General features: G+C 48.4%; 1 protein-coding gene across 2 annotated transcripts in view; it reads left to right on the forward strand.

Annotated features, from left to right (window-relative positions):
- Positions 1 to 2,246: 2,246 nt before the first annotated feature.
- LOC119844043 (ectonucleoside triphosphate diphosphohydrolase 8-like) overlaps positions 2,247 to 13,515 on the forward strand; it is an 80,966-nt gene continuing 69,697 nt past the window's right edge. The window contains exon 1 of one of the 2 annotated variants that reach the window (XM_038374187.2): positions 2,247 to 2,396. The gene's annotated coding sequence lies outside the window, so the exon portion shown is untranslated. The remainder of the gene's footprint in view (positions 2,397 to 13,515) is intronic. The other variant, XM_038374184.2, reaches the window with a different exon arrangement.

Raw genomic sequence — 13,515 nt, forward strand, 5'->3', positions numbered from 1 at the left:
CAGCTTGCAAGTTTCACACATAAAGGGAGAGAAACCATACCAAAGACCAAGAGACCTCTTAATTAGTAATACCCTGGAATTTTAACTATGGGGAATCAAACTCATTTGTGATTTTAATACAGAACTTCTTTAATACGATCCAACAGTTACACCCTTGTTGTACATCATGCTGGGCTTTATCTATTTCCTCTTTTTAGTAAACACTTCCTCTTCCCTTAGGCTATTTCTCAAGTTTCCTGTTCTACAGAAATTTGTTCCATATTTTGGTAAAATACCTCCTACAACAGTTTTCAGGCTATGATAAGGGCAACTGCTTGGTAAAATTCCACCCTCTAAAGTTAGCTTCATCTTAAGTCCGAAGTACCACAGGAGTCTGGCTCTCAGGCAAGCCTCGAAAAGTTTCTTGGCCCAAGTGTCAAGAGCAAAGGTAACTAACTAATCCTCACAACACCCTGTACATAAATATTGTAATAGTCGACTCATAGATGGGGAAACTAAGGCAGATAGGGTGAGTTACTTGCCCTAAACTACAACGGCAGTCAGTGCATGTAAGCACAAAGATTTGGACTGAGGAGCTGAGGAGTCCCTAGCTTCCAAGCCTGTGCTTAGTCTAACAGACAATACTGCATCTTCTTACTACTGTTCAGACACAGGTAATATTCATTGTAGGATTCACACTGGTTAGAGTCTGTTGTTCTGATTCTGACCTCCCACCTATTCTACATTGGTGTAACTCTCCTGACTTCCCTGGGATTGCTCTTGACTTGCATCTTTGAAAGAATGAGGTCCTATGTGACTAACGTCCATTCTGGCAACTATGTGGAGTCTTGTGGGTGACACCCTCCAGTGAAGCAAATGGCTATCAAGGAGCAACATTATTATTGGGATGGGAGGGCAATAAACCTTGTGAGTTTGGCATCTGTGGCTCATTCATTCCTAGAAAGTGTCCGATGCTGCAGTTGTTGCTAGTATAAATTGGAAATTTAAAGTTCCCACGTCACCGGTTTCTGGACTCCATTGTGAGTGCTGCCGTTCCAGCTTGCTGGGATCATGCCTCAGCATTTCAGTGGGTAGCAATGAACTCAGGATGTAGCAGGCAACCAGCCTAAGTGAAGGTGTTAGAGAATGTACTGTCCCACTGCAATGAAGAGAAGAGTGAATGCATTATTGTTGTTTGTGTGACGCTCCAGCCAAGATCAGAGCCCTGCTGTGCTAGACACACACAGAGTAAGAGACAGTCCCTTCCCCGAAGAGCTTACCATCTAAATACCCCATCTAGCCAAAGGGAGGAAGAAAGAATAACCACCCACATTTGACAAAAAAGGATCCAGAGAGGCTAAGTGCTAGGTCTACAAAGGGATTTAGCCACCTAACTTTCTGCCAAATGCATCCGATGAAGTGAGCTGTAGCTCACGAAAGCTTATGCTCTAATAAATTTGTTAGTCTCTAAGGTGCCACAAGTACTCCTTTTCTTTTTACAGTTTGGTTCAGTGGCTCTCAGCATCCCCACTGTATGCATTGTTCCAGTGCCCCTGCTTATGCACTGTGTCAGGAGTCTGGGTGTCTAACTCCAGGCAGTGGAGTCCCCTAGGCAGCAAGGTGCCTAGGAGTTAGCAATTGCAACCCTGAATCGAAGTCCCCTTTTTTGTACCTACCTCCTGGGCACTTCAGCACATGCTGAGCTCACAGTGGAAAGTGGACTGGGGGCAGCCACAAGTCTACCCTGTAGGGGGGTGTTACATGAGCTATTTGGCAGTATTAGTGTCTGCTGAACAGGACCAAGAATGGGAACAGCACGGCACGAGGGGGTGCTGCAGGTCAGGACAGAGGTGAGCTGGCAGAGCTCTGGGGAGTGGGAGGGACTGTGAACACTGGACCAGCAAAGAGGCGCATTGGCAGGTCCATGAGGGAAAGCTTGCCCAGCTCTTGGCTGCACTGCGTCTGGGTTCCCATGATGCGATTAGCCCTTTGCTGTTGCATACATTACATTCACCCACCTCATTTACACACAGCAAGAGTCAAAGAAAACAAAAGTCTCATTATAAACCTCTTAAGGAAATAGTGGGGTTTTCTTCTGCAAATGAGACTATTGTGAGCTGACATGCTCCAGAGAAACGTCATCACAGGAGCAGAAAGAGACCTGCCCGTTAATAAACAGACAGGGCTGGATATGCCAAAGGGGTGTGTCAGGAAGGCACTGTATGGCAAGTAAAGATACTGCCGTGGGGAGGGAGGGCTGATTGGCTGAATAACTCTGTACACGCCATCCACGTTGTACAGCTGCACAGTTGGATTAAAACTTCGCTGTGTTTACCTGCCAACAGATTCTCCAGCAGTGCATTGTCAGCTCTCACAGCGGTGACTGTGCTTCCCAGTACTGCACTGTGAAGGCAAAGGTAAGCTGAGAACCTTCTTCTGTCTTGCTGAATGCTATATGCAGTGATTTGTTATATTGCAGCACAACAGAGAAGTGACTTGTTCTAGGACTGGGTGCCCCAGGATCACAGCTCAGACCCAGCATCCTGCTGAGTTTACACCTGGCTTGTCCTATGGCTCAGTAGTATGAATACAGTGGAACCATTCCACATGTAGAAGAACCATGTTTATCTCCAAACAACTGCACTCCCCACCAAGATTCTCCCACAACGGAGTTGCAGTCTGTGCAGTGTCACACAATGAAATAGTTCAGGGCTTGTTTCCTTTCACTCCACCCAGAGTGTCAGCCCATCCATGCTCACAGGGAGCCTTTTCAGCATCTTGGAAGATGCTGTGGCACTAGAAACCTTTCTCTCTCCTTCCCGGAGCAGAATGTTGTGTAAAGAAATCTGTCCTCTCTGTGGTCTCTTCTTGTTCTGGTTTCAAAATTCCCTTGACCAGGATGGTCCTGAGGTAATTCTCAGGCTGGATCTGGAGGGTTGAGGGGTAGTCACCATCAGCTACAAACAGGAAGAAGCATGTTCGCTTGTTTCCTTCATTTGCAGACTCCTGACAGCAAAGGGCTCCTATTCCACGGTGGAGCCTTCTGAGGCCAGAAGTTACTTAATGGCCAGGTGAGGAGCAGGGGACTTTCCACGTTTCCTCTGTCTCTGAATCCTGAGATGTTCACCATTAAGGGTGCCTGGCTGGCTCCAGGGGCAGTACATGGGAGCTGCAATGCATGTACTTAAGGGCCAATGCTGTCAAGTAAATATAAAACACCTAGGGGCTTGATCATGTTGTTGAGACACAACCCTGAGTAAGGGGCCGTGCAGAGCCAGCTGCCCCCAGAGAAACACGGGAAGGTTTGTGCCTCAGCAATCTGCTTACTGCACAGGAGGATGGCATGTAACGCACATCCTGGCACATCCTGCTCCTGTGACACCTCCCACACTCCACAGGCTGATGCAGAAGGAACACGATGTGTCGGGGCTTTGACTCCTCCCCTCCCCTTTGAGAGGACTTATACCCCATCCCTGGTGTGCCTGGAGGTAGCAGTCCCTATACCCCATTGACTGTGACTGTCCCTGGTACTCACACGGGGTTTTGTAGTGCATGTGGCAGAGACCCTGGCCCCTCATACCTAATGGGCTGGGTCAAGCACCCCAAGCAAGAATGTGCTCTTCTGAGAGTAAGAGACAGTGGGCTGCTGTTTTTCACTCTGGCACCAGTGAAGTAAAGCCATTTGAGCTGGGAGACACTCCCAAACCAACCACCACTACAGGTAGCAGGGGTCTGCTACTTCAGCCAGAAGTTTGTGATAATAGCCAAATGCAGACCGTGGCAGTCTCAGCCACAGATTCTTTATTGGGCCAAACACAAGTAACTGTGTCAAAGCAGCAATGAACCAATGCGAGCAATGATAATACTGTTCCTGTGACTCCCTGTATACCATCTGTGCATGTAGCTCTCCTGGCTTCCAGCAGCCTGCCCGTATGTGCTGAGGGCTGTGGCCCGCACTAGAACTCCTCTGACACTCTCAACACTAAATCCTCTTGCTCTTGAAGCTGGGATTCCCCTGAGAGATGCCCATTGGTGGATGTGGCTGCCCTGAAATCAACAGCCACAAGGCTATTGTCACCAGGGCTATTGTCACCAGGCCAGAAGAGGCTCCTTAGCTGCTGACTTGGGTGGTCCCAGGGAGTGTATGTAGTTATCTAAGTCAGGCTGTGCCTCACCTCTCCATCCTTTCTGCTTCCTGGAGCCTCTGGACAGGAGGCATTCTGGCTCTTTGTTGGCTTCCCCTGAGCTGACATTTCCAAGACACTTGCTGGAGTTTGCAGCGGGTGCTAATGGCATGGGATAAAATGTCAGCTCCAAACTCTTTACGCTTCTTAACCTGGGGCTGGGTCTGATGTTTGACCTGATAGGCTCCGGGGATTAACGGTTTAAAGGGATCTGGCTGCTCAGAACAAGCAGAGTCGCCTAAGGGATTTGTTACACAGGGGGGATACTAGCCCCAGCAGCACCTAGGCATTTAGACAAGGGAACCATGCCCCCTTTGCCTGGAAAAGTCCAGCGCTGTGAGGAAAGTCTTCTAGGCAGATTTAGGCCAGAACAGGCCCCTGTGCTGGGCTTCAGCTCAAGTGAATGGCCCCGGCCTGGCCTCTCCTCTCCATTCAGAGCACAGAGACAGTGTCTTCCTGGCACTGGACCTCAGCTGCTAATGCTTCCTCTCCTGCCTACAAGGCACAAGCACAACAAGCAAGGGCTGCACTCATGCCCAGTGCTTACTCTAGGATGCAGGGGCAGGGGCAGGGGCTGTTACATTATTAGGAGCTGGTTTTGCTGAACCCTCCTTTTCCATCCATGAACCTACAGCCTGTGGGTATTACTAAAAGATCCCTGATCTTTGCAGGGTGTCAAAACCCAGGTGCAAATTTTGGGAGTTGGGCTGAGTTTAATGCACAGGAAGAAATGCATCACCCATGCAGGACTGCATTATAAAGTCCAGGGTTTTGTGGAAGTGTAAGACTTCTTAAAAGGTACGTCCCATGCAAATGGAACACTGTGACCCTATTCCAACTGCTTTGCACCCTCAGTTCTCATCTCCACTTGTGCAAAGAGGTGTAAGACACAACTAATTCAGAAAGGTATCTTTTTTACACTTATAGGGTGCTACTGAAAATGATGACTCATAGTCAAGAATCAGGTTCAGTGTCTCTATTGCTGGGAAAAAATCAGCATAATTAGATACGTCTCTGACATCAGTCAGACCAAGGGTTAGTCTGACTTGTGGGGGAAACCAGAACTCACAAGGTGAATGCAGGGCTGTGAGAAAATCAGTTGCACTCCCCCACAGGCCTGCATTAGAGAATGAGTCTCTTTGTACCCTCCTGTAAATGTACATACTGAATACACTGAAAATATCCCCTGCATGCAGAGATGGAAACAGGTTCCGCTGCGTAGCACAGCCCTGGCCAGAGCCGCTCATGTCAGGCTTGGTCAGACAAAGCAGCACCACCATCAGTCCTGCAGGGAACAAAGTGACTCAGGCTTGCCACTCTCTGATTTCTAGTGTGCAGACCAACCATACCAGCTATGGTGCAGCATCTTTCCAGGCTCCGCAGTATCTGTATTCAGGGACATGTGTCTAGATGGACTGATGCTCAACCTATTCGAATGATAGAAGGCAGCTGTTACATTCTGATCAGGAACTGGATTGTGGATGTTCCAGGGCTTGGGGTCAGGCCTATTGTTATATAAATCTGGATCCCATTCCAACCCCCAGGAAACCCACTCAGAACCACAGTACGCCCTTCTTCCCGAAGATCACATTGTAGCTCCCCTTCCTTCCCCCCCTTAAAGTCAGTCAAGTCCAAGTTCCCCCAAGCTCATGGCTCACAGGCTCAGGCCGCTAAGGCACCTCGGTTTCACAGCCAACAGCACACAAGGGAGCGGGGTGGCCAGCCTTTGTCTGCCCTTACCCAAAGGAGATGTGGCCTTTTCAGTGCGGGGTCAAACGCGACTCAGCCCTACGGCTTTCAGGCATGTAGTTGAGTGCCTTCGCCCTCTTAAAGGCTTTGCGTAGAATTGCAGGTGGGCCTGAGCTGTATGTGGGGCACTGAAGAGAGACAGTACATCGCTGACTGTCAACCATCATTCCGCCTCCTTGACGCTGGGGTCATTATCAGCCTGGGCCAGGCTGCAGTGCAGTGTAGAGCAGAGCACAGTGGCTCTTGCTTGCAGGTCAGCTAGACAGAGAGATGCTCGCCAGAGATCAACTGTGCATGGCCAAAGCAGAAATGTCACCCAGCATGACAAGCAGAGGAAGCATTTGAGGGCACTGCTGGGACAGGCCTTAGGTCAGGGCCTGTCCCCATGGAAAGTTAAAAGCTGTCAGCAAAGGGCCACCAGAGATCAGAAAGAGCTTCAGCTTTAGAAAGGAAAATTAATAAGGGCTGGTCTACACTAGAATTGCTGCAGGAGCTGTTCTGATGTAGCTGCGCCGCTGTAGCGCTGCTAGTGCAGAGGCTCTATGCCAGCAGGAGCGAGCTTTCTCCTTGGCATAATTACTCCACCTCCACAAGCAGCAGTAGCTATGGCAGCAGGAGAGTTTCTCCCACTGACAGAGCACTGTCCACACCGGCCCTGAGGTCTGTGTAACGTACGACGCTTGGGTGGCTTTTCCACACCCCGTTACACTGAAGTAAGCGCTAGTGTGTACAAGTAAAAAGAAAAGGAGTACTTGTGGCACCTTAGAGACTAACAAATTTATTAGAGCATAAGCTTTCGTGAGCTACAGCTCACTTCATCGGATGCATTTGGTGGAAAAAACAGAGGAGAGATTTATATACACACACACACAGAGAACATGAAACAATGGGTTTATCATACACACTGTAAGGAGAGTGATCAGACTTTGACTCCCTCAGGGAACAGATGGCCAGGATCCCCTGGGGGACTAACATGAAAGGGAAGGGAGTCCAGGAGAGCTGGCTGTATTTCAAGGAATCCCTGTTGAGGTTACAGGGACAAACCATCCCGATGAGTCGAAAGAATAGTAAATATGGCAGGCGACCAGCTTGGCTTAATGGTGAAATCCTAGCGGATCTTAAACATAAAAAAGAAGCTTACAAGAAGTGGAAGCTTGGACATATGACCAGGGAAGAGTATAAAAATATTGCTCGGGCATGTAGGAAAGATATCAGGAGGGCCAAATCGCACCTGGAGCTGCAGCTAGCAAGAGATGTCAAGAGTAACAAGAAGGGTTTCTTCCGGTATGTTGGCAACAAGAAGAAAGCCAAGGAAAGTGTGGGCCCCTTACTGAATGAGGGAGGCAAGCTAGTGACAGAGGATGTGGAAAAAGCTAATGTACTCAATGCTTTTTTTGCCTCTGTTTTCACTAACAAGGTCAGCTCCCAGACTGCTGTGCTGGGCAACACAAAATGGGGAAGAGATGGCCAGCCCTCTGTAGAGATAGAGGTGGTTAGGGACTATTTAGAAAAGCTGGACGTGCACAAGTCCATGGGGCCGGACGAATTGCATCCGAGAGTGCTGAAGGAATTGGCGGCTGTGATTGCAGAGCCCTTGGCCATTATCTTTGAAAACTCGTGGCGAACGGGGGAAGTCCCGGATGACTGGAAAAAGGCTAATGTAGTGCCCATCTTTAAAAAAGGGAAGAAGGAGGATCCTGGGAACTATAGGCCGGTCAGCCTCACCTCAGTCCCTGGAAAAATCATGGAGCAGGTCCTCAAAGAATCAATCCTGAAGCACTTAGAGGAGAGGAAAGTGATCAGGAACAGTCAGCATGGATTCACCAAGGGAAGGTCATGCCTGACTAATCTAATCGCCTTTTATGATGAGATTACTGGTTCTGTGGATGAAGGGAAAGCAGTGGATGTATTGTTTCTTGACTTTAGCAAAGCTTTTGACACGGTCTCCCACAGCATTCTTGTCAGCAAGTTAAGGAAGTATGGGCTGGATGAATGCACTATAAGGTGGGTAGAAAGCTGGCTAGATTGTCGGGCTCAACGGGTAGTGATCAATGGCTCCATGTCTAGTTGGCAGCCGGTGTCAAGTGGAGTGCCCCAGGGGTCGGTCCTGGGGCCCGTTTTGTTCAATATCTTCATAAATGATCTGGAGGATGGTGTGGATTGCACTCTCAGCAAATTTGCGGATGATACTAAACTGGGAGGAGTGGTAGATACGCTGGAGGGGAGGGATAGGATACAGAAGGACCTAGACAAATTGGAGGATTGGGCCAAAAGAAATCTAATGAGGTTCAATAAGGATAAATGCAGGGTCCTGCACTTAGGATGGAAGAATCCAATGCACCGCTACAGACTAGGGACCGAATGGCTCGGCAGCAGTTCTGCGGAAAAGGACCTAGGGGTGACAGTGGACGAGAAGCTGGATATGAGTCAGCAGTGTGCCCTTGTTGCCAAGAAGGCCAATGGCATTTTGGGTTGTATAAGTAGGGGCATAGCGAGCAGATCGAGGGACGTGATCGTTCCCCTCTATTCGACACTGGTGAGGCCTCATCTGGAGTACTGTGTCCAGTTTTGGGCCCCACACTACAGGAAGGATGTGGATAAATTGGAAAGAGTACAACGAAGGGCAACGAAAATGATTAGGGGTCTAGAGCACATGACTTATGAGGAGAGGCTGAGGGAGCTGGGATTGTTTAGTCTGCAGAAGAGAAGAATGAGGGGGGATTTGATAGCTGCTTTCAACTACCTGAAAGGGGGTTTCAAAGAGGATGGCTCTAGACTGTTCTCAATGGTAGCAGATGACAGAACGAGGAGTAATGGTCTCAAGTTGCAATGGGGGAGGTTTAGATTGGATATTAGGAAAAACTTTTTCACTAAGAGGGTGGTGAAACACTGGAATGCGTTACCTAGGGAGGTGGTAGAATCTCCTTCCTTAGAGGTTTTTAAGGTCAGGCTTGACAAAGCCCTAGCTGGGATGATTTAACTGGGACTTGGTCCTGCTTTGAGCAGGGGGTTGGACTAGATGACCTTCTGGGGTCCCTTCCAACCCTGATATTCTATGATTCTATGATTCTATCACTTAAGATAAGCCATCACCAACAGCAGGGGGGGAAGGAGGAAAACCTTTCATGGTGACAAGCAGGTAGGCTAATTCCAGCAGTTAACAAGAATATCAGAGGAACAGTGGGGGGTGGGGTGGGAGGGAGAAATACCATGGGGAAATAGTTTTACATTGTGTAATGACTCATCCATTCCCAGTCTCTATTCAAGCCTAAGTTAATTGTATCCAGTTTGCAAATTAATTCCAATTCAGCAGTCTCTCGTTGGAGTCTGTTTTTGAAGCTTTTTTGTTGAAGTATAGCCACTCTTAGGTCTGTGATCAAGTGACCAGAGAGATTGAAGTGTTCTCCAACTGGTTTTTGAATGTTATAATTCTTGACGTCTGATTTGTGTCCATTCATTCTTTTACGTAGAGACTGTCCAGTTTGGCCAATGTACATGGCAGAGGGGCATTGCTGGCACATAATGGCATATCACATTGGTAGATGCGCAGGTGAACGAGCCTCTGATAGTGTGGCTGATGTGATTAGGCCCTATGATGGTATCCCCTGAATAGATATGTGGACAGAGTTGGCAACGGGCTTTGTTGCAAGGATAGGTTCCTGGGTTAGTGGTTCTGTTGTGTGGTGTGTGGTTGCTGGTGAGTACAAGTACTAAGGCTCCTGGAGGCAGTGCTTTCTAATCAGCTGCAAAACAGTTGGATTGCCACATCACACACACCTGTTCATAGGAATCCCATTCTGATTCAGCAGGAATCATTAGACTGCCTGACCTTTATGTTATAGCTACATCATCAACTCTAAGAGCCTTGTGTTTGCCTGATGGTTGACAAACCAGTTCCCCAAGGGAGGGCTGACTCTCCCCCGCTTCCTCTGGCTGGGAGGTGGGTGGGATTGGGGGCTCTGCAAAGCCAGGATCCAGTGGGGGGCATCTGACCACCTCTGAGAAGGACACCTGCTTTGTTTTATTATTTGTTTATGCGGATTTATGCAACCAGTTAAACAGGCAGCCTAACTGCTCAAATTGCCCTCCCCTCCATAATTCACAGCCCTGATAATTCTCCCTCATTTTCAAATGCCCAGCAAAAAAGAGAAGATCTGTAGCATGCCTGGCAGGTCATCAGATTCAGGCTATTCCTGATAGGGGGAAGCTAATTCTAATGCCACGGGTGCCCCCACAGAGAGTGCCCTGCAAATAGCCCCATGGTTACACCAACGGGGAATCTCTCTTGATACCCACTGTGGTAGCCACTGCAGCAGTTAGGAAGCTGGCAGATGATTCCCTATGCAAGAAGGCAGGAGATCTAGGTTCTGTCACTCCCCTGTGAATTTGGGTGAGTTACTGAACCGTTGCTTCCTTTTGTCTGTTTAGACTGCAAGCTCTGCAGGACAAGAACTGCCTCTTACTATATGTTTGTACAACACATAGCACAACAGAGACCTGATCTCAGTTGGGGCCTCAAGATCCTCCCATGATATACAGACTGATTATGATAGCAAGGCCTGGGAAGAGAAGTTGTCTGTGTGGCAGCCACATTATGTTACATATCATGTGCTATGTATTCAGAAACATTACTGGATTCATGCTGACACACAGCCTGCAACAACAGTGTGTCGTTGTTGCCAAGAATGACAATAGCATTTGGGGCTGTATAAGTAGGGGCATTGTCAGCAGATCGAGGGACATGATCGTTCCCCTCTATTCGACATTGGTGAGGCCTCATCTGGAGTACTGTGTCCAGTTTTGGGCCCCACACTACAAGAAGGAAGTGGAAAAATTGGAAAACATCCAGCGGAGGGCAACAAAAATGATTAGGGGGCTGGAGCACATGACTTATGAGGAGAGTCTGAGGGAACTGGGATTGTTTAGTCTGCGGAAGAGAAGAATGAGGGGGGATTTGATAGCTGCTTTTAACTACCTGAAAGGGGGTTCCAAAGAGGATGGATCTAGACTGTTCTCAGTGGTAGCAGATGACAGAACGAGGAATAATGGTGTTATACCAATAAAATAAAACCTAGCAGGATCTTATTAAAGGGGAAAAGGCAAAATACCACATTTATTGTGAATACAGAAAGAATCATAGTAAGCAGTTATAGCTATAACATTCCATTCAATTTCATATTTATTCACACATTCATTCATACACACACACACAGGTTCTGCAAGGTTGTTATCATAGTTACCAGCCTTAGAGTTGCTCATGCCAAGCCACTGGCCAGGTGGCCTGGACATGAGGAGGGAGCAGGGCCTTGTCAGATACACATCTGATGCTCCTGGAAGTTGGTTTGCAGAATCAGACCCCAAAGTTCTCACTTTCTAGAGTCCATTTTTATAGGACTATAGCCACTCTGTGGGAATTGCTTCATCATGCTGTTGCTGAATCAATCAGCAGATGGCACATTCCTGATGGCGCCGTGCTGCCAGATGTTATCTTGTTCTTTGGTTCTCCCATTCTTGAGGCTGTTGGGTGGATTCCAGTCTGCCCTCTGGGGGTCCTCTGGTTATTTCCACTTGATGCCTTCTTCAGCCGATGGGCACTGGATTCTTAGGCTGGCACCTCCCTGATCATTCAGTTATTATCCACACCAAGCATCCATCCACATACATCCTCTATCTCTATTTTAATCACAATTGTTAACAAAGCAAGATGAATACAACAAAAGGGCGGGGAGTTTCTGGGTGCTGTTTCTGTTGTTACACAGTATTGCTTTGAGTCTTTCTCTGTGTGAGTATTTGTTGTTACAAAGAATTGCTTTGAGAACAGACTCTGTCTTAGAACCGGCAGAAGATAAACACCCTGAACACCTTCCTGATCCCCCGCATCTCTTTCGTCCTAAGGGGATCCGCCGTGGCGAAGGTACCCCTCAATAAGGCAGACAAGATTGTCCGGCAGCTGGTGAAGAAGTGGCTATTCCTTTCCCAGAGAGCCAGCAACGAGCTGGTCTATATCGCCCACAGGCATGGTGGTGCCAATGTCCCCCGCATGGGTGACCTGTGTGACATTGCGGTGATCACCCACGCCTTCCGCCTGCTGACGTATCCCGACACCATGGTAAGGAACATCGCAGCAAACGCCCTCCATGACGCAACAAAGAAGCGGATCGGCAGAGCCCCCTCCAACCAAGACACCGCCAGATTCCTGAGCGGTTCTCTGGATGGTGAATTTGGACGGGACGGTGGCGACATCGCTTCACTGTGGTCCCGCGCTCGCAATGCCACGCGTCGCCTGGGGAAGCACATTGTCTGCCGCTGGGAGTGATGTGAGGAGCGCCAGGAGCTGGGAGTCCTGGTGCCACAGATCAGGTCCAACGACAACACCATCGTTGCCCCGAGTGCCAGGGGCATGCTGGAGAGGACCCTGAAGGCGGCCCCACTCCAGAGCCTGGCAGCTGCGCCACAACGCCATCCAGAACCGCCTGCTGAAAGCCATCGCACCGTGCCTGGGGGAGGTCACCGTGAACTCCACCATCCACGGGACGGACAGCCAGTTGCGACCTGACATGGTAGTCACCGATGAGGACCAGAAAAAGATCATCCTCATCGACATCACGGTCTCCTTTTGAGAACAGGACCCCGGCCTTCCGCGAATCCCAAGCTCGTAAGCTAGAAAAATACGCCTCCCTGGCCGACACCCTGAGAGCGAAGGGCTACGAGTTGCAGATGGATGCCCTGATTGTCAGAGCTCTGGGTGCTTGGGACCCCTGCAACAAGCATGTGCTGCGGACCTGCGGGATTGGTCAACGGTACGCACGGCTCATGCGGCGCCTCATGGTCTCAGACACAATCCGATGTCCAGGGACATCTACATTGAACACATCACCAGCCACCGACAGTACCAGGAGGTGTGAGCCAGTACGACATCGTGCATCAAACTATGGGAAAGGGACTGAGAGACTTCTTTTTTTTTTTTTTTTTCATTGGACCATATGAACTGGAACCATAAACTCACTGAACATTAAATCCCACCAAATGAGGGTAGATTCATCCTCATCATCGTACCCGCTCATTATACTCCACACCTGAACATAGCCATTATATGGACAACATACCCCCATATCTCAATGTCTGTACTTTGACCCGTTAAACTTTTACCCCCATTCGGGGAGATTGCAGATTATGTATTCCTTAAACCACCCGTTCCTAAACTGAACTTCGCACCCCTTGATAATCTGTACCTTATTCCCTGATAACCAAAAACTTCTATGCCTAAACTCTGTACTGTTTTCTTTTTACTTCAACATTATCTTAATAAAATTATGTACTAACAGAATTAGCAGCTTGCAAGTTTCACACATAGAGGGAGAGAAATAGTACCAAAAACCAAGAGACCTCTTAATTAGTAAAACCCTGGAATTTAAACTATGGAGAATCAAACTTATTTGTGATTTTTAATACAGAACTTCTTTGATATGATCCAACAATGGTCTCAAGTTGCAGTGGGGAAGTTTTAGGTTGGATATTAGGAAAAACTTTTTCACTAGGAGGGTGGTAAAACACTGGAATGCATTACCTAGGGAGGTGGTGGAATCTCTTTCCTTAGAAGTTT

The sequence above is a fragment of the Dermochelys coriacea genome, chromosome 16 (assembly GCF_009764565.3).
Source record: "Dermochelys coriacea isolate rDerCor1 chromosome 16, rDerCor1.pri.v4, whole genome shotgun sequence".
Taxonomy (NCBI): domain Eukaryota; kingdom Metazoa; phylum Chordata; order Testudines; family Dermochelyidae; genus Dermochelys; species Dermochelys coriacea.